Source organism: Oncorhynchus mykiss, chromosome 14, assembly GCF_013265735.2.
Source record: "Oncorhynchus mykiss isolate Arlee chromosome 14, USDA_OmykA_1.1, whole genome shotgun sequence".
Lineage (NCBI taxonomy): Eukaryota > Metazoa > Chordata > Actinopteri > Salmoniformes > Salmonidae > Oncorhynchus > Oncorhynchus mykiss.
In genome coordinates this window covers 43081669-43091728 of record NC_048578.1, presented here as the reverse complement: position 1 = coordinate 43091728, position 10060 = coordinate 43081669, and positions in this window count along the sequence as shown.

Here is a 10060-nt window from a genome sequence, read left to right as displayed (position 1 = left end):
TTAGGCCTTTTGACTCTACAGCTACGTTACTCCCCAGTTTCTCCACAGAGGTCTATAGGTCATCCCTGTAGACTGCCCGAAACTGGTGCATTACAGCTGTAGACTTATCATGTAGTTATCAACTTAGGATAGTGCCCTAAGCAACACACTGCAAATTAGGAACACCCTAGATATGACATTAGACAATGCCATGATAGGGTTATTTTGCCTTGAACGTATGTAGAATACAGTTAGATTAGATGATTAAGGTGTCATAACTATATTGAGTGTATCTTTTGCTCAAAGCAATTATGAGATCATTGAACAATGTTTGAGAGATGAACGATATTGTCATACCCAAATCAATTAGCGCATGACAAGTTAAGCAGTCCTCTAGGACTGTTTCCAGGTATGTTCGTTTAGAGTCGAAGGTTAGTGGACATATTCCCCATGAAGTGGAGTGGTCGTTCTCAACGACATGATGTGCCATTTCTGTTCAAGATGAAAGCAGATCAACTTTTTAGATTTTGAGTGGGCTTGGCTTTAGCGAAGCTTTTTACCTTTCTCTTCACAACCTTTGTATCAGAATCTGTAGACAAAGCCTGTGGGTTTAACGTCCTTGCTATGGGTGTTAATTCCTGCGGACCTGGTGTCCGGCAATTCCCCGTCTAGTCCCTGTGACTTATTTTTTACCCTTTCCTCAAATTGTTCTCACTTTAGTTCTTCATGTAGCAGAACTCCTAGAGAACATTGGTCTACGTTCTGATCGTCCTTTAACCCTTTGTTACCCTTGTGCTCTGACACTTTGTGTGGGTTGGGTGTAGGAACGTAGTGAACAGGTCGATTGTAGCGGTAGTCGTTTCGATGGTTACATACCTTACAGTTATTTAGACCGCTGAGGTTATTGGAATCGTGATTTCGTGGTAGAAACCGTTGTTGTGTATCATCTCTCAACGCTCCAATACCTGATAATGCACCCTCTAACTGGAGTGAGTGCTTCTGGTCAAACTTCAAAACCGAGTGGTCAGGGCTCTTAGTGTTGCGAGCTTTTGATGCCTCAAAAGCTGTGCTTGCAAGCTCTCTGGGTGGTAAAATAGGTAAGCCAACGTGGGCTGTAGGGCCCTTCTCCTCTTGTGTGGCCAAGAGGAGAAGCCAAGCTTTGGCTTTGTTGGCGAAGAGGCTCCATAGTACTCAGTGCCGAATGGCCAAGAGGAGAAGACTGAGGGACTGTCGTGGAAATATTCAGTCTTTCCAGCCTTGGCTTTTATACAGGTTTCATCCCTACATCACACACATAGTAACTGCTCTTTATGTTAATGATTCATCCCGCATTTAGCCACCGTTATCTTTTTGCCTTGCACTAATTTTAGCTTGGTTTCACATTAGGGCATAGATTCCATTGGTGGCGTAACCATAGCAATGGTACAACAGTAAATATTAGGCCATAGCAATGGTACAAAAATAAACAGACATGTACCCTCCCAAGACAGGTGCATGTCTAATGGTGATACAAACCTATGCTCCTAATGCACATCTAAGGAACCTCACTGGACTAGGTAATGGCTTTCCTTAGCCTAATGACCTAGACACACATATAGAGTGCACTTATTCTGCTTACTACTCTAAGATGTTCAATGTGCACACATGTACTGGACAATTCCCAATAGGTGTAACCATAGCAACAGTAAATATTACTAAGACTTACTAAGTCCCAAACCATAAAGTTTGTTCCAGTGAAAGTGAGAAGGGAAGCACCTTCTATGTTACTAAGGAGTCAATCTGACCCCCTTTCAGTTTATTGACCTTTTCTTCTCATTCATACTGGGGAGTCAGGACCAAACATCTCCTTTCACACATAGCTAGAAGCAAGTAAAAGGTCCATCCTTAAGCCAATTGTCCTTTAACATAGTGTAAAAGCATTTACATGCATTTCTTAGCCTTGCCGGATGTTCTCAGTTACGTAAAATATAAGAAAAACTCAAATATAAAAAATAATAAACTTAACCTCATAAATCCTTATAACGTCGTTCTCAATATGACACCTAAACATATGGCCCTCCCTCACAGACACCTCTCTAACAACTATTTGGTCATTAGTGAAACAACCTGTTAAAAGAATTCAGGACAAGGTTCGTAACTGGAAAACTCTATGTCACACACGTACATGTCTAGGCAAACAGATATTCAGGTCTAACATCATTTACCAGCAACTGTTACATTGAGTACATGGTTATATACTATAACATTGAGTCAATGTTTGATTCTGGGGTAGTTTCTTCATTGTGACAACCCCAGTTAATAACAGATGTCCAGATTTTCTGTAGCAACCCACTTTCTTGGGGTTTTGTCATTGTCTTAGTTGGTGTACTAGTGCTAGTGGGAGGTGTTTTTAGCATTTATTCTAGGTTTGCCGCTGTTGCTGTCAAGGCCATTATACTGTTCTTCATCTGTCCTGGTTTCCACTGTCTGTTAGGAAGACCATGTGAAGGCAGAGGAGTCATTTGTAGGGAAGTCTCCTTCCCATTCTCCTGTTTCTCCATCCCCTTGGACAGCGCCTCAGTCAGGGGTATCTACCAGAGTAGGTATGTCATCAGGAGCAACAGGCATGTCACTCCTCCCTATCCCTGGACTCTGGATATTCAGGTGAGGTATCTGCCAGAGTAGGTATGTCATCAGGAGCAACAGGCATGCCACTCCTCCCTATCACTGGACTCTGGATATTCAGGTGAGGTATCTGCCAGTTTAGGTATGTCATCAGGAGCAACAGGCATGTCACTCCTCCCTATCCCTGGACTCTGGATATTCAGGTGAGATATCTGCCAGAGTAGGTATGTCATCAGGAGCAACAGGCATGTCACTCCTCCCTATCCCTGGACTCTCTGGCTCTTCAGGAGAGAGTGTCTGTTGGCTATTGGGAGTGGCACCCTGGTCCTCTTCCCCTTCTGTTTTCTACAGGCTCCTGCCTGGTGTATCAGTTTCCTCTACTTCCTCATGGTTTGATGGTCGCTCGCCGAACCCATCCGGAGCTCTGGTACAGTGGTTTAGGTGGTACCACGTAGTGCTTCCTTTCACCAGGATGGCTGTTGGTGTCGCTAGGACCACCTTGTAGGGACCCTCTCGCCTTGGCTCGTTCCGCTTCCTCCGGAACACTCAGATGTAGACCTGGTCCCCTGGGATCACTGGACGGGGAACCTCTGGTCCTGGCTTATGGCCTCTGTTCTATGATTACAACATACATAATCTTATTTCTATCTCATCATATCTCATCATTTTTATCTCATCACACAACAGAATGACATTCCAGCTGAAGCTGGTGACTTCCTTCCTTTCAGCTGAGCTGCTTTTAGTTTCTCCACTTTCTCCTTCTGGTTCCTAAGAGAGTGACAGCATAAGACTTGGAAAGCAACGAAAAACACAAAACATAACAGTATTAACAATGTGGTAAGCTATGCATAATTATATATGCATGAAAACCAAAGTCTGAGATCATGACAATTCCCATTCTCTCTTCACCTGACTCTATACATCAGGATACTTTACTGATGGATTCCACAAAAATGAATGCCCTAAAAAGCCTCCTCATGCTTTCGCCCAGTCTTCCCCTTTCCGGCTCACAAGCCATGTCATTTTCACTTTGTTCCCCATCTCCTTCATTGCCACCTGATAGGCACGTCACCTGATTGGCAAGTGCGTATCCCTAATCAACTCTACATCCTCTTGAGGTAACTCAGCACTGTATATGATTTCACATCAATGCCTTCAAAATGTTTAGAGTACAATTACCCCAACATCTGTCCTCTTTCATATGATGCATTAACCAATAAAGCAGCTGAACCCCAAACCATCTATGATGTTAAAGTAGCTCCCAGACCCAACCCATCTGCATGTCTTACAGTGGAATCTAGTCTCTCTCTCATGCCGCTTCCTCTGTCATGGTGTCTTCAAGCTCACCCATTATGCAGTTGTACCCCACTTCTCGTGAGAAATATGCACCCACCAAGGAGAGACATGACGATCTTTACCACTGCAGGTGCTGTAAGGAGTACTGTGTGTGGACCAGACCAATGCTGTCCCAACATCCCCGCTTGGTGTATCTTGATGTACACTCAATCTCCAGAATTCAGCCCAAATATATTACAATAAAAAATGGTTAATGTTGGGTTGATTCGATCACAATTCCCACAGTAGAGCGAAAAAATGTAGAATGTTGAGTGAAGTTCAAGCTCATGCTTCTCTGCGCCGGCTAATATTTCTTCTGCACGGCAGTGTGAGGGGAGCTGAGCGCTCTTGCAGTTGAGGGAACGTTGCTCACTAACCCTAAACCAATCCAACCTTATCTACCCATGGGAGAGACGCAAACTTGGTCTCAACCGTGAAGTCTTTACTGAAGACTCATCTCTTCAGTGGGTCATATGATTGAGTGTAGTCTGGCCCAGGAGTGGGAATGTGAACGGAAAGGCTCTGGAGCAACGAACCGCCCTTGCTGTCTCTGCCTGGCCAGTTCCCCTCTTCCCACTGGGATTCTCTGCCTCTAACCCTATTACAGGGGCTGAGTCACTGGCTTACTGGTGCTCTTTCATGCCGTCCCTAGGAGGGGTGTGTCACTTGAGTGGGTTGAGTCACGGATGTGATCTTCCTGTCTGAGTTGGCACCCCCCTTGGGTTGTGCCGTGGCGGAGATCTTTGTGGGCTATACTCGGCCTTGTCTCAGGATGGTAAGTTGGTGGTTGGATATACCCCTCTAGTGGTGTGGGGGCTGTGCTTTGGCAAAGTGGGTGGGGTTATATCCTACCTGTTTGGCCCTGTCTGGGGGTATCATCGGATGGGGCCACAGTGTCTCCTGACCCCTCCTCTCTCAGCCTTCAGTATTTATGCTGCAGTAGTTTATGTGTCGGGGGACTAGGGTCAGTTTGTTATATCTGGAGTACTTCCCCTGTCTTATAGTCTTATACGGTGTCCTGTGTGAATTTAAGTATGCTCTCTCTAATTCTCTCTTTCTTTCTCTCTCTCGGAGGACCTGAGCCCTAGGACCATGCCTCAGGACTACCTGGCATGATGACTCCTTGCTGTCCCCAGTTTACCTGGCCGTGCTGCTGCTCCAGTTTCAACTGGTCTGCCTACGGCTATGGAATCCTGACCTGTTCACCGGACGTGCTACCTGTCCCAGACCTATTATTTGACCATGCTGGTCATTTATGAACATTTGTGAACATTTGAACATCTTGGCCATGTTCTGTTACAATCTCCACCCGGCACAGCCAGAAGAGGACTGGCCACCCCTCATCATCGCTCCAAGATGGCATAGCAGTTCAGACGTCTTTTGTCCTTGTCTTGTCGTGTCCCGTATATATATATATATTTACAAATTTTTTTGCATACCTTTTTATATATATTTTTTATTTTCCATAAACTCATCTTCAAAAAACTCTCCTGCAACCCGCCTCACCAATTTATATTTTTTTTAAAAGAAAGTATTATTTACTTCAAATCTGTAATCCTCCATAGAAGCTAACCAGAAGCTAGCCAGAAGCTAACCCAGAAGCTATCCAGAAGCTAACCAGAAGCTAGCCTGAAGCTAATCAGAAGCTAGTTAGCTTCTTTACTGGCTAATCGTTAGTATTCAGCTAACCACGGTTTGTGGTCATCAGCTATCCTTTAGCTCGAAAATCTATCGCCAGTTTTGTACGGCGCGGCTCGGACCGGAACATACTGGACCTATTTTTCTCTCCATGTCCCCGGATTTCAACCGCTAACTCTGGACATTTATACCTGGATCTCGCAGCTAGCTAGCTGCTATCCGTGTGACTATCGGCTTTCGTCGATTCCGGAGCAAACATCAATTATTCTGGAGCTAGCCAGCTGAAGAGTTCCATCAGTCACTCCTGGGCTACAATCACCTATCCGGACCCGTTTTACTGCCAACGCGGAGCCCCACCGGGCCTTCACAACTGGACTACCGACGTTATCTACCCGAGAGAGTTATCCGGCTGGCTCCTCCGTCTTGACGTTACCTGAATGCCCATCTGCGGTCCGCTAACCGTTAGCTGTCTTATCGGCTGCTATCTGAATAGACCTATCGGACAATTTATTATTATTTTTTTTTTTTCTTGGGCCTCTATAACTATATCTATTGTTTGTTTTGTTTTTTTGCGAATTGGATTCATCCCCTCTACCACACGGAACCCCACTAATCCTACCGACGGAAACGCACGAGGTGGCTAATAACAGACCTCCATCCTATGCTAGCTTGCTACCGATGGCCCGGCTAGCTGTCTAAATTGCTGTGACCCCAACCAACCTCACTACTCACTGGACCCTTTTGATCACTCGACTAAGCATGCTTCTCCTTAATGTCAATATGCCTTGTCCATTGCTGTTCTGGTTAGTGTTTATTGGCTAATTTCACTGTAGAGCCTCTAGTCCTGCTCACTATACCTTATCCAACCTATTAGTTCCACTACCCACACATGCGATGACATCTCCTCGTTACAATGATGTTTCTAGAGACAATATCTCTCTCTTCATCACTCAATACCTAGGTTTACCTCCACTGTATTCACATCCTACCATACCTTTGTCTGTACATTATACCTTGAGGCTATTTTATCGCCCCAAGAAACCTCCTTTTACTCTCTGTTCCAGACATTCTAGACGACCAATTATTATTGCTTTTAGCCGTACCCTTATCCTACTCCTCCTCTGTTCCTCTGGCGATGTAGAGGTGAATCCAGGCCCTGCAGTGCCTAGCTCCACTCCTATTCCCCAGGCGCTCTCTTTTGATGACTTCTGTAACCGAAATAGCCTTGGTTTCATGCATGTTAACATAAGTTTGTTTTATTCACAGCTTTAGCACACTCTGCCAACCCGGATGTTCTAGCTGTGTCTGAATCCTGGCTTAGGAAGACCACCAAAAATTCTGAAATGTTCATCCCAAACTACAACATTTTCAGACAAGATAGAACTGCCAAAGGGGGCGGTGTTGCAATCTACTGCAAAGATAGCCTGCAGAGCTCTGTCCTACTATCCAGGTCTATAGCCAAACAATTTGAACTTCTACTTTTAAAAATCCACCTCTCTAAAAACAAGTCTCTCACCGTTGCCGCCTGCTATAGACCACCCTCTGCCCCCAGCTGTGCTCTGGACACCATATGTGAACTGATTGCCCCCCATCTATCTTCAGAGCTCGTGCTGCTAGGCGACCTAAACTGGAACATGCTTAACATGCTACAGCTATCCTACAATCTAAGCTTGATGCCCTCAATCTCACACAAATTATAGATGAACTTACCAGGTACCTCCCCAAAGCCTTAAACACGGGCACCCTCATAGATATCATCCTAACCAACTTGCCCTCTAAATACACCTCTGCTGTCTTCAACCAAGATCTCAGCGATCACTGCCTCATTGCCTGCATCTGTAATGGGTCAGCGGTCAAACGACCTCCACTCATCACTGTCAAACGCTCCCTGAAACACTTCAGCGGGCAGGCCTTTCTAATCAACCTGGCCGGGGTATCCTGGAAGGATATTGATCTCATCCCGTCAGTAGAGGATGCCTGGTTATTTTTTTAAATGCCTTCCTAACCATCTTAGATAAGCATGCCCCATTCAAGAAATTTAGAACCAGGAACAGATATAGTCCTTAGTTCTCCCCAGACCTGACTGCCTTAACCAACACAAAAACATCCTATGGTGTTCTGCAATAGCATCGAACAGCCCTCGTGACATGCAGCTGTTCAGGGAAGCTAGAAACCATTATACACAGGCAGTTAGAAAAGCCAAGGCTAGCTTTTTCAAGCAGAAATTTGCTTCCTGCAACACTAACTCAAAAAAATTCTGGGACACTGTAAAGTCCATGGAGAATAAGAACACCTCCTCCCAGCTGCCCACTGCACTGAAGATAGGAAACACTGTCACCACTGATAAATCCACTATAATTGAGAATTTCAATTAGCATTTTTCAACGGCTGGCCATGCTTTCCACCTAGCTACTCCTACCCCGGTCAACAGCACTGCACCCCCCACAGCAACTCGCCCAAGCCTTCCCCATTTATCCTTATCCCAAATCCAGTCAGCTGATGTTCTGAAAGAGCTGCAAAATCTGGACCCCTACAAATCAGCCGGGCTAGACAATCTGGACCCTTTCTTTCTAAAATGATCTGCCGAAATTGTTGCCACCCCTATTACTAGCCTGTTCAACCTCTCTTTCGTGTCGTCTGAGATTCCCAAAGATTGGAAAGCAGCTGCAGCCATCCCCCTCTTCAAAGGGGGGGAGACTCTTGACCCAAACTGCTACAGACCTATATCTATCCTACCCTGCCTTTCTAAGGTCTTCGAAAGCCAAGTCAACAAACCAAGATTACCGACCATTTCGAATCTCACCATATCTTCTCTGTTATGCAATCTGGTTTCAGAGCTGGTCATGGGTGCACCTCAGCCACGCTCAAGGTCCTAAATGATATCTTATCCGCCATCGATAAGAAACATTAGTGTGCAGCCGTATTCATTGATCTGACCAAGGCTTTCGACTCTGTCAATCACCACATCCTCAGTGTTCAGTGTGTCAAATCGGAGGGTCTGCTGTCCGGACTTCTGGCAGTCTCTATGGGGGTGCCACAGGGTTAAATTCTTGGACCGACTCTCTTCTCTGTATACATCAATGATGTCGCTCTTGCTGCTGGTGAGTCTCTGATCCACCTCTACGCAGACGACACCATTCTGTATACTTCTGGCCCTTCTTTGGACACTGTGTTATCAACCCTCCAGGCAAGCTTCAATGCCATACAACTCTCCTTCCGTGGCCTCCAATTGCTCTTAAATACAAGTAAAACTGAATGCATGCTCTCTAACCGATCGCTGCCTGCACCTGCCCGCCTGTCCAACATCACTACTCTGGACGGCTCTGACTTAGAATACGACAACTACAAATACCTAGGTGTCTGGTTAGACTGTAAACTCTCCTTTCAGACCCACATCAAACATCTCCAATCCAAAGTTAAATCTAGAATTGGCTTCCTATTTCACAACAAAGCATCCTTCACTCATGCTGCCAAACATACCCTTGTAAAACTGACCATCCTACCGATCCTCGACTTCGGCGATGTCATTTACAAAATAGCCTACAACACTCTACTCAACAAATTGGATGCAGTCTATCACAGTGCAATCTGTTTTGTCACCAAAGCCCCACATGCTACCCACTATTGCGACCTGTACGCTCTTGTTGGCTGGCCCTCGCTTCATACTCGTCGCCAAACCCACTGGCTCCATGTCATCTACAAGACCCTGCTAGGTAAAGTTCCCCCTTATCTCAGCTCGCTGGTTACCATAGCATCACCCACCTTTAGCACGCGCTCCAGCCGGTATATCTCTCTGGTCACCTCCAAAACCAATTCTTTCTTTGGCCGCCTCTCCTTCCAGTTCTCTGCTGCCAATGACTGGAACGAACTACAAAAATCTCTGAAACTGGAAACACTTATCTCCCTCACTAGCTTTAAGCACCAACTGTCAGAGCAGCTCACAGATTACTGCACCTGTACATAGACCACCTATAATTTAGCCCAAACAACTACCTCTTTCCCTAATGTATTTATTTTATTTATTTTGCTCCTTTGCACCTCACTATTTTTATTTCTACTTTGCACATTCTTCCACTGCAAATCTACCATTCCAGTGTTTTACTTGCTATATTGTATTTACTTTGCCACCATGGCCTTTTTTTGCCTTTACCTCCCTCATCTCACCTCATTTGCTCACATCGTATATAGACTTGTTTATACTGTATTATTGACGGTATGTTTGTTTTACCCCATGTGTAACTCTGTGTCGTTGTATGTGTCGAACTGCTTTGCTTTATCTTAGCCAGGTCGCAATTGTAAATGAGAACTTGTTCTCAACTTGCCTACCTGGTTAAATAAAGGTGAAATAAAAAATAAATAAAAAATTGCCTGGTTCCTCTCTAGGTTTCTTCCTAGGTTTTGGCCTTTCTAGGGAGTTTTTCCTAGCCAACATGCTTCAACACCTGCATTGCTTGCTCTTTGGGGTTTTAGGCTGGGTTTCTGTACAGCACTTTGAGATATCAGC